General features: G+C 41.7%; 1 protein-coding gene across 4 annotated transcripts in view; it reads right to left on the bottom strand.

The window, feature by feature from the left end:
• add3a (adducin 3 (gamma) a) overlaps nt 1–12,126 on the bottom strand; it is a 112,318-nt gene extending 100,192 nt beyond the window's left edge. For 3 of the 4 annotated variants that reach the window (XM_030418661.1, XM_030418638.1, XM_030418647.1), the window contains exon 1: nt 11,503–11,720. The gene's annotated coding sequence lies outside the window, so the exon portion shown is untranslated. Of the gene's footprint in view, nt 1–11,502; nt 11,721–12,081 lie in introns of those variants that run through there. The other variant, XM_030418654.1, reaches the window with a different exon arrangement.
• Nucleotides 12,127–12,414: the final 288 nt, after the last annotated feature.

The raw sequence follows: 12,414 nt of genomic DNA on the forward strand, positions 1-12,414 counted from the left end.
GCGACAAGAGTCCGAGACATGCGACACGACACCACACAAATCGGGCAGGGTACCGCTCCATGACTCGGACCAGATACATCCTCTGGAAACTCTGGGAGTCTGTATGAGTGTGTGGGCAGTGATCCAACTGATAAAGATGAAAGTTTATTGGTCATGAGAATCTGTTTTTTAAACACTCAGAGGAAAAACAGATATAATATAAACTTAATGAAACGAAGAAGAAACAACTGACACGTTTACTATGGGGGTTTTCATTCAAATTAACCTTTACAGTTGTGGTTGAACTATCATCCACAGAGGGATAGATAATGCATTATTTGGGCAAATGGAGCCAATTTATTAAATTATGGGTTTTTTCCCAGATGTTTTTGAGGTCTTGAAACAAGTCCCCATCTACGTCATAATGTTTTATGAACTACAAAACTTTTCCATCAGTCTCTTTTCAAGCAGCGTCCAGCATCACTCAGTTGGGGTCGAGATTGAACGAGAAACTGAAGTTACAGATATAACAACTAACCACTGAAACATTGTCACTCGCCTCCATGCTGCTTGTACTAGTGCCCGTTTTCCAGCACATTCATGATGTCACACCAGAAAAAACAACAAAAAAGCCAGCTCATCGACTGGCAAAAGGAATGGAGTCAATATCCTATTTTAAGCGGGTTAACACACATTAAACATTTGTTGTAAAGCTATTCAATGTCTGATGATTAATCCTTCCATTAATCACAGAAAATGAATGAGGATTTGAGAATTCAATTTTATTTCAGTCTGATTAAAACTGTACTACCAATTTGTTTTGTCTACTAGTTTACCTGACACGGTCTGTCTGACGAAAGCAAAGCTTTTGTCAATATTCAGATGCGTTAGGGTGGATCTTTCCTTCAAACGGAAGGGCTGTGTTGCCATCTGAATGCCCAGGATGTAGTAACTTGAGTAACTGAAACTGGTAGCAGGGTGGGATCGCTGGGTGTGCAATCTGTTATCACATGATGAGCTTGTTTATTTCTGCTCAGCCTCGGCAGGTTCTCCTCGGTGACGACTGTGAAAATAATATAACCACTGAGCTGGAGAGGATGAGTGACAGCCGGTGTGAGCAAGAAACAGATGGAGAAGCCTGATGCACAGCACACAGCCATAAGACTTACCTGAGCTTTTATTTTTATAATTTGGGCAAAATATTCTGAAGGAAAAAAATGAGTCTTAAGTTTAATATTAGGGCCTAAAAACATATATAAACCTCAGTTTCAATGCAATAAAAAGCACAATGAGATTCCCCAACTGTAATAAGATAAACATTTACAGTGTACAACAACAGAAACTGGGCAGTGAAAGCAAACAATCCAAAGGGAGCTCACTTGGTTGCACATCAAAATGTTAACACTCCAAATACAGAAACAGGCCAATTTGTGTACTATGCACACAAACAACGCACACTGCAAGCACACACAAACAGACTGCTCTGAGATGCCCAGGGGGGCTGCCAAGCAGAATGCAACACGCGTCACTAATGACACACATCGGCCCTCCGGCAGAGACGCACAGCAACGTCAACAGCAGTGCAGCGCGAAGACAAACTGTTCCTGTGTGTACAGTAGAGAGATCTGTCTTGCAGAAACATTGACCTGAATACAGATCTGAGGTGAGAAGACAGCTTTCGTTGTCACCTCAAAGAACAGAACAGGGCCCACAAATAACAGATCTGCGGTTGAATATATACTCAATACAGATCTGATTAATAATGAACGACACCTCTTACGGTGCAGTAACATGTGCTAATGGGAGCTATGGGCGTGGAGCAGGTGATAATGATTCAGGGTAGCCCAGGCGTGGAGGGAGTCCCGTACACTCACTGTGTTATGTCAGGTATAGACTCCACAATTTCAGCCTGATAACAGCCCGACAGGACAAACAAAGGGCGACAAACAGTGTTTGTTTACACTTTTGTTCCCGAACGTTGGTCCCTAGCAACTCCATCCCGATTACATCTCACAGGTCATAAAAGCAGCAAGCTATGATTGGTCGAGGCCAGCATGCACTTTGTATCATAATGCGTCTCTTCCAAGTCACAGCAAATATTTATGGCTCTAAAATCTCCTAATCTGACATTGTGACTACCTTAACAGACATATATAGACTGAACATGTCATGAAATTAGTATTTTAATAGTCTGCCATTTTGTTAATGGTTTCATTGGTGTCTTCAGTTGCCAGAGCCTCACACTCTGACAGCTACCTGTCAGCCTGCAGATAGACTGGAGGTTTATGAGCTTATGATATTCCGTCCTTGTAATTTTTATCACATCAAGTCACCAGGATATATCAGCTGGCCCTGACCCATGGACACTAGTTTTTGCTTCTGCTGCGACAGTGTATGAATAAACAAGATTTTCAGAGTTATGTTACTGGTCGGTTACAATTGAATACCGCTTTTGATTAATAATGCTAGCTGGCTTGTACAGTAACATAAGTATATGAGAAAAACACACAACTGTTTTTTCATTTTTATTAAAAGTCAGACCCCTCCTCCTCTTCCAGCTTGCCGGGATGTAGTGTTGACAGGTGGGCTCTCAAGTTGCTGGTCGTCGCGTGGTATGTGAGTTTGGTCCTACATATTTTAAATATCACTTTGCCCTTAGTTGTGATTTTTCCCTGTTCCTTTGGGAACCCAAAGTAGCGCCACACGTTGCTTTTCAGATGGTCTGGAGTGTAGATTCCGAACTCCTCAGGTGTAGTTGTTGTAGGAGTTGTTCTGTAATACAAAATAGGCGCTAACCAGGATCCTAACGTCACCTACAGGAGCCCAGATGACCAATAATAGCCTTGCTAATGAGCTCGCGATTCACAACTTCACTAGGCGTGAAAAAGCCTCGGAATCTGAATTGAAAACGTTTACAAGCAAACACATTTACAAAAAATAATGCCCATAACAGGTTTGAATATTAAGGGCTGCCTAATATTCGTTCAAATATCTTTATTTTTGTAAATATTCAAATTATATTCGCATAACGAAGTTCGGAGTCAAAGCCCTACTGAGTGGTATTCACAACTATGTGTGCAGGGATGAGGAGTCACATTGACAAATGTTACTGAATAAACACATACAAGGGTAGCATGACTATTTGTGATCCAGCACGAGAAGAAATAAACATACCGTGGATTAGCACCACGGTGGTCCTGCAGATCCAGTGTCACCACACACATGGCTCACGATCCACCACTCGCATGATGCACTGTAACTTTAAATACAGCCACTATGGCCAGCTCAGTCAACGTGCTAAAAGTGCACATGTGCTACCACAGTACTGAGTTTGTGGTATTTCAGATGGCATCAAGATCAAAACAGGAGTAACCACTCTTGTCTTCCATGAAAGCAACAACACTCTTTTGTAAGATGACATTTGGCTTCATGTCAGGTCTCGTGATGCCCGACCACCACACACCTCTGAATAAAGCTCACTAAATCAATTAAAAACCATGACTAAGGCCAACAAATAACTGCCACAACACAACATTAAGACAGCACAAGGAAGTGCTGACACAGTGTTTTAGCTCAGTGGCAGCGAGGCCTGGAATCATTGTATAGGACACAAGCTGACCCAGATAGAGACGAGACAACAGGGACAGGAGGACAGCACAGTACATACCCACAACAACACCGGGACTCAGCAGCCAGATACACTCAGTGCTGCCAACAGAGATTTGCTACTGGGGGTGTGATGTGACAATACCATGGGGTGTGTGGGGTGTGTGTGTGTGTGTGTGTGTGAGTGTGTGTGTGTGTGTGTGTGTGCGTGTTAGTCCGCAAACAGGAACCGAGGCATGGGTGTGCCTGATAAAACAGTTGCAGATGATGTGGTAAATGTAGATGTTTGGTCAGTGAGGCAATAAAGCATGTTTCCTGGAGGCCAACAAAATTTCATAAATGCACACACAAACACACACAGAACCACACAAACACATATACACACGCATATTTTCATTTACTGGATTCAATTGTTAAGGTGTACTAGGACATATTTTATGTGCAACCAATAACAAATATGAATTTAATTTATTTATGTAAATGGTTGTTAACAGGGATAAGGGTGCTGATTAATGTTTTTCTTCGTTTCAATCTAAGCACATGCTTGTAAGAAAGTAATTTCAAAAACAAAAATTATTTTTTTTATCTGATCTGCTAGTGTTCAGAAATGTATAAATCTGGTGGTCAACCAGCAGAAAAGTGCTACCACATTTATCATATTATCACCTGCACAGTACTAGCATCTACCTATTGTGTCCATGGTTAGTAAAAACTCAGGTGAGTGCCTTTTTTCGAAATGCTCATTGAAAACCAGCACGATCATTACACAAAGGTTACAGAGTGATATATCTTTCTATACAATGAGGAAAAGATAAAGGGCGCTCTCAGAGAAAGTCACGCAGAAAGAACAAAGAACACCGTCTGAGCTGAATGTCACAGCAGGATTCAGGGCTGAAGCTGTGTGTGTTTCTGTGTGTGTAAGTGTATGTATAGAAGAGTTATGTTGCACTGCAGGACTTCTACAGCAGGGTAATAAAACATCAGATAAATAGGGAAAAATAAAGGAAACGAAAGGAAAAGAAGAGAAAAGAAAAGAAAAGGGAAGACCAGGCAGTATCATTAGATTTAGATTTGGTGCACACAAACACACATGGGCTTTCCATCAAGCTCAGAAATAGTGACAGGGCATCCCTTCCAGGTCTCCCCACAGCAAAGGGATCAACACCTATAATGGAGGCATCCACAGAAGGTCCTCACATGGCCACACACACACAAAACTATAAATGAACCTCACGTGAACACACTGTGAGGAATGGATTCACGTTGGCTAATGAGGTCAAACACTGTACATATAGTATTTTTCCTTTGCCTGTAAATATGCAAAATGACAGTCAGTTAATTGAGTAGGTGACCTGGAAGAATTCTAATCTAATCTCCATATTAATGCAGACCCTCGGGGCACAGTAGTTGGGGTGCACCCCCCCGACCCCCCCGCCGACACACAAACAGTGGCAGCACACTCTCTGCTCACAATGGCAGCATTTCATTGGTCGTTAAAAGTAAAATCAACATTTTAGATTAATGATTACACAGAGTCGAGCCTTCAGGGATCTAACTTTGCGGAGAGACAATCAATAGACTGCTCTGGTTATATAATCATAACCATCTGATGTTAAAAGGCCACATTACTGGTATTTCCACATGACTGGATTGTTGATATTCAGCTCACATCTGCAAGTTCATAAACTCCAGACTAGTAAAAGTGTGATTCCAACAAAGATTATTCAGTGTCATCATTCATGAACACTTCAGATGAATGTCCACCAGAGTCGACATTCTCACGTCAACCATAAACGTTCCTGGTCTCAAATGTCTGACCCTCACAGAGACACTTTAATGGGGTGATGGCAGCGCGGATCAAAAGAGCCGCTGTCTGCCTCGAAAGCTCATTTTGCCCAAAACTTGGCATCTCCTCTTCTCCCATGGTCAGAGGCTGACCCCGTTGCCATGGTTACTCCACTCTAATATCTATGCAAACGTCTTCCCGCTGCCCGGGAAGACCCACTGCTGGCCGGGGCCGAGCTCTGCCTGCGACTGCCCCCTCACACACAAACACAACACAAACATATAATGAACCCAATGTAAAATAGACACACATGTACATATCAACACATGCAAAGTGATGGCAGACGGACGCACATATGGATGTACACACTTCCCCAAGTCATACAGAAGTCCACTGTACACAACGTCAGGCCGGATGCTTTCAGTAATTCATCCACCCACAAGTGTATAATAAGGTTATTTTAACCCCACCCCGCTTGGGACGTCTGGGTCTGGCAACCAAACAACTCTGCAATCTAAACACCCAGCCCACACATGTATCACATCAAACAGCACCCTGACTGTGGACACACAAGAGAATGAAACAAGAGACTGTTCAGCTTCGCCTAGCTCCTTCAGTCAGACAAAGCATAAAAAATAAATCACTGAAGCTGCAGATCAACACTGCAGCTCAATGCAACTTTATCAAAATAGCCAACATGACATTCGTCTCAGTTGCCAACAACTAAACAAACAAGCACTCAAAAGGGTAAATAGTAACCATGTCACAACCAAACATTCTTAGTAAGGAGCTTTTTTCCAGCATCCAGATCTCTTTTACTCTGGGTCTTAGACTTAAAGTATGGTCAAGCCGGCTGGCAGAACAGCAACATTTAAAAGCATAATTAATGATTTCCTCTGAAATCGCCATGAATATGGGATTCACCAAGAACACAATACCTTAGCCCAACTGACCTTTGAGGGTACAGAGGGCCAAAGAGTCCAAAATTAAGAAGCAATTATGGCTTATGAGTTGTGTTATATGTATTGTGACTGCTATATGATTCATGTTTAAGGGGAATAATCATTCTTGCATCACAATTCTCCTTTTCGCTGAATAAACTATCAAAAATATGATGATGTGACATTTGTTCGTGTCTATGCAAAACAAACATGTACATCTGCAAAACAAGATTTGTGGGTCAGGTCATCTCTGCAGCGCTTCAGTACACGATTATAATCCTGACAATTTACCTTCATCAAAAATTGCACCCTCTGCCTTCTCGGTCATATTGCAATTTAAATAATATTTGGACAAACTGTGGTCCAAAAAAACAAAAGAATGTTGGTTAAAATATGTCTTCAGATTGCTAACTGGCAATTTGCTAACGGAAAGTTTTGTTTTCTGACTTCAATAAACGTCTCTATTGAATGAAATAATTTTCAAAACAATATGCCAGGAGGAGTAAACGGCACAATAAAGAGAAAACATAAAGAAGAGAGCAATAGACTGACTAACATTAGCATTCCCTAAGCTGACTAGCATGTTAGCTCACCAATTACAGTAGTGCAATAGCTTTAAAAGGTGCAATATGTAAAAATTGGCCACCTGTCATATCAATACTCCGTAACACATATAGGGTCCAAAGTTGCCCAAATCAAAACACTAGCACTGCATTGTACGGTTGTGTAATAATATGGTAAATTAAAGGTTATCGCTGTGATGATTATCATCTGATTTCATTGGGCGTAACAGACACGTACACACAACCTCAAGTGCTCAGACACGATTTATAATCCAGTCCAACTCAGCAGGCCTCGACCCAGTACGACCAAACCCAGAGCTACAAGCTGAAACAAGCCAAATGAATGACAGATGAAGTCAAAACCCAGAGAGAGACAAGAAAATCCAAGATAATAAAATGAAGCCCGTTTGCGCGCAAACACACACACACATCCTCTAACAAAGGAAAAACATCGAGTCCAAGACTCAAGTCAATTTGCAGTGTGCTGGTAGAGCGGAGCCACATGTTTTTGATAAGTCCTCTAGCAGAGCAGGGTGAGGTAATGATGAAGTCATCTCTGTCCTCTGGACAGGTTCAAATTCACTAGGCCGAGTGTGTTTTTTAATGGCCTCAGGCTTACTAACACACTCACACACACACTTTTTTTTCTTTGTAGAGTGCTACGCAGTGAAAAACTATTTACTGAATTTTGCAGTTGGTATCAAGATCTGATAATAACCAAAGGAGCTGCAACATGTGTGCGCCTCATTTTCTTCAAAACACCTGTTACTCCTCATTCTTCAGTTCCTGTTTCACCAAAAGATTCCCAAGCAATCAAGTCTCACTATAGACACGCCTCATTAACAGTCCCTGCAGTCTGCGCCTACTCACCCGGTCACTGCCGCTCTGTTATTAATCTAGCCATGACTCCATCCCCCCGCCACAGTGGACGCTGTACTTCCTGTGTCTCGACATGGATCTTAAAGATGAGCTGAGCTTGATTGTGCCCCGGGTTATAATGAAACTATTCATTAGAGCAGAGAAAATAAACAAGAGGGAAGAGCTCAGACGGGGAGGCTGCAGATGTGCTGAGACAGCTCAGTGTTATCTAAATGTTATTCTGCAAGTACAGAAAAGGTCAACACTATATACGATGCAGCCATAGAGAACACTTAATCCTGATTGGCTGATAGAGAGGCATGGCACTGATGTCCTCATCCCCGGTCTAAAAACGTACAAATATTCCAACACAATATAATGTTTATTTCACAGTTTTGTAATGTTGAGTGTCTTGCAAGCTCACATGGGAAAAGCAACTAACCTGCGCAGCATTTAGATAATTGGAGGCTGGCTTTTAAGGAGAGTGCTGCAGCACTGTATTCACCCTCTGTCTGAGGCGCTCTGTTTTAGGTCCTGTCTCTTTAAGGCCCCCTTAATGAATATCCAATCTGCTCTGATTGATCAGCTCCCACATGCCTGAGCGAGCACTGCTCACTGTGTCCCCGTTCTGCTCTGTCATGTTTTCAGTTTCCAGTTATGTATGAAGGCAAAAGTCATGCAAGCATGTGACATGGTGACGTGATGTCAAGAAGACGCAGAATTACATTTGTTTTTCTGTGGGAGACAGGAGCTCCCATTGCCATAGTCTTTGGACTACTTTTATATGCACAAGGAGCACAATGAAGGAAAGGAAAAAATTAAAAGAACATCATGACTCCATTAAAGGAAGGCAAGTGCTTGAATATTACGCTTTGCAGAATATAATTTATGGAGAAAATTGAGTTTGGGCATTTAAACCTGTTAAATGGCGACACAACATTGTACGAATCTGCACCAGCTGTTAAGGTGACTGATGTGCCTGTAATGCGTGAGCCTGTGTAAAGAGGACCTTATCATCAACCATTTGGTAAAGGCTAGGTGAAATCCCTCTTCTTTACTCACCCCCCATCCCCCTCTCACTTCCTTCACGTCCCAGGTGACTGCAATATACATGAGTACCTTGTGAAACACTCACAGCCATCCAAGATAGAAAACGGAGGTCACATCAAAGAGGACATGTGGAGGTGGAGGGAAAATAAATATGGAGAATGTTTGCATTTTTTATCGATGCCGTCACTGGCTCTGGGTTAAATAGCTCACTTATAGAAAGTCCCTGAAGGATTCTGATTGAGGCCCCCCTCCTATCTGAGTGAATCAGAGAACGAGGGGAATACTGTTTTAGATTTTACATCCATATGGTGAACATTCAAAGCTTTTCAGAAAGCTCAGAGGAACAAAAATATGGGACGGGGGAAAAAGGCACAAGAATTGAAAAATCAAGTATGTCAGACTTCGGGCCTTTTGGAGACAATTATCATATTTGTCTGAACTAAGTTCCAACAGCCAGGCTTTGGTGTGGAAATGGATATCCTCCTCAGAGAGTGATTACAAGTTGAGAACAGAGCCAGAGGTGTTGAGGGGGTGCTCGCGGGCAACATGCGATTTTTTTTGAGGCGGATAGAGTTGGGGAGTGTTGTCCAGACTTTTGATCTGCAGAACCTGGGGGTATGACAAGATGAGGAGAGTCGTAGAAGAATAAAATGCAACAAATGATGAAAAGCTGGGAAAAAGGAAGCCAGAAGAAAGAAGGAGCTGCATGCTAGAAAACAGTAAGGCAGCTATTAGCCATTTAACAATTACAAAACACTCCCACCCGTTAGCTCTTCAAATTAGCAATAAGCCATTAATGCAGATGATCACAGAAATACTTAAGCACTGCTTGCTCAACTGTTGTTTGTTGACATCAATGTGTAACCAGGCACAGTAACAATGACCTAAACTAGAAGTGAAAGGTTTCCGTGTAAAGCCCCGGGACTACTCACTGATTCATGAATCATCGCCAATAACCAGGCTTGGGAAGCAACAGAATAGATCTAACAGGATGACGTAATTAGGATACAAACAAATGGTAATTGTATCCTGTGAAAGTTACATGAATGTAATAGATTACAGCTACATACAGTGTGTAGTTTTAGAGAATACACACCTCTCATTGAGATTAATTAAAAGGTCATTTTATTGACATTTCTTTTTTCTCTCTCTTCTCTTTTCTCATTAGTTTCATATTTTTGTTATTGAGGTGATCCAAAAGTAACAGAAAGTAATCAAGTTATTTTACTGTAATATGATGATACTGGGATAATGTTACTGACTACATTTTTGAACAGGTAATTGGTGACTGTGTAAGAATACCAATTAAGGTAACTCTCCCAATCCAGCCACTGATTTAGCAACAGAAAGAAATAAAATGGCCTGTCGGCAGTTAGTCTCACAGTTTTAAACTTGAATAAACTGTAATTGTGTATTAAACTGAAGATAATGCAACTGAACCTAAATGAAGAGTAAATCAGACTGGTATATGCACCTCATGATGTTTTTCTTTGGGTAAAAAAACTTGTTTTTCTCAAATAACAGTTTCAACATTTGTGTGAGACTTCGTGATGTCTTACTTTACTACAACTCAGTGGTAGTACTGGAGCCTGATCCATACATAACTTTTGGGCCCAATACTGATACTGGGGAGTAGAAAAAAATCAGATATTGATACTGTCTATCAGCCGATATTCCATATATACAAAATATACCTTACATTTTTTGCAGTGCCCCCCCTGCTGTTTTCAAACACTTGTGACAAAGACATGTAATCAAGGATATTTCAGAGTTAAACAATAAATTCCAAGTAACATTTACTGTTTCAGTACATATCATTGGGAGAAAGGGTCTATTTCTGCATTATGTATATACACATATACAGATACCAATATATCTTTGATAGGTCAATATTAGCAGATAATATTTCTAGTAGTCACAAAGAACACACTGTCACAGACACTGAATATGAAAATGAACTTGCTCAAAGCAACAACACAGACGACAATTACCCCAGAAGTGTCTAATTTTTCAAAAGGCAAAACTTTATACCATCCAATCTGAATCAGAGAGACACCATATACACATCGTATAACCACACACAGGGGCTTTGTTGTTACTGCTGACACACTATGTCACTCTTGACTTGTGATTTTGAAATTTTAAATCATTGCAATCATTTAACTCTTTCAGGTTTCTCTATGCACCTATATTTACTTCTGTCCTTGTGCTACTGCAACACCTGAATCTCCCCTCTGAGAAGGGTTAGGGTTAGGGCCTGGCTGTATCTTAAAGAGCTTTGTTTTCCCTCCAACATTAAACATATATACCATTGAGAAAACGTGTCAGCTATTAATACAGAATGAATGCATGAAAATACTCTGGAGATTTGCTACTTTAATGAGATGTTACTGAGTGACTCTCACTGATGTCACTAAATCAGTGCTGGTGAGAGCAAAGAGAGAGTGTCCGAGGATATCAATCACAACATACAGCTATTTATACTGAATGTAAACAATGGTGCAGCTGTTTGAACGCCCCAGATAACTGCTGCTGGACAAAATGCTCTTAAACATTGGTTATAATACCTCAGTAGAGGGTTACCAAGCTGTTGTGGTCACAGAGTCCGCATGTGGCCCATAAACATGTAAACAGTGAACATGCGGAACACAAAACAACACACATCCACGCGGAGTGTTGACTTAAATATGACGACACGTGAACTCAGTCATCCAAATACCTCCTGTGAGGATCACCGGCTCCCAGGTTCACGTTAGCCGCCTGACAGTCAGTCGAGCCGCAGAAACACAAGCGTCCCCGGACCTTTTCTCCCTCGGATTCACTGTTTGAATTCGATGGTTCCGCTCAGGCACGACGAGTCGGAGGACTTTCACTGACGTGCGACCAACACGATGGTGTTGACGGCACCCCCCCTGCAGCCGGAGCGAGCGGCACGCATGTTGTGTAGATCTAGTGGGCCGGCGAAGGCGGAAACGCCGGCTCACAATGTGGCAGGAAGTGGAGTTTCATTCACAGAGACGTGTGACGCACTTTTTGCCAAATCCCTTGCTTGAAGACGCAGCGCACGTGACCCAGGCAGGCGGGCTGCTGTCGGTGTGTATTATTTATGTTTGGCCCAGTTCAGACGTGCCCAGCTCGTTCACCAGACAAAGTTATGGATTTACTTCATATTAAAGGCTTTAAACGTATAAAGAGTATATTATTGTATACGTTTGACAAGAACACGTGAGTTCCTGTTGACATTTAGCAGACTTTTCACAGTATTCTCTGTGTAAGTACAACAGAAAATAAAGCCTACCTTGTTGGAGTGACCGTCGAATACGCTCTGTGCCAGGCTACAGTCAATGGTACCTGAATAATTGTGTCTCAAGCTTTTACTCATATTGTCACGTAGACTGAATCATTTGAGGCTCTGGCAACATCTGGTTGCATCCAAATTAACAGTAAGTGTGACTCATGCATGTGCTCATAAATATGCAACACTGCCTCCATCTAGTGGCCACAATCCAGCTTGCGTTACAGAACGTCACCCCCGAGTACAGTCTTTTTCTAAGGAAGTACATTGAACAGACAAAATGTGTGTGTGTCAGAACTTTATATGATTCAAGACAGGAAAAAACGAAAATATTTT

Source organism: Sparus aurata, chromosome 1 (genome assembly GCF_900880675.1).
Source record: "Sparus aurata chromosome 1, fSpaAur1.1, whole genome shotgun sequence".
In the NCBI taxonomy this organism is placed as follows: domain Eukaryota; kingdom Metazoa; phylum Chordata; class Actinopteri; order Spariformes; family Sparidae; genus Sparus; species Sparus aurata.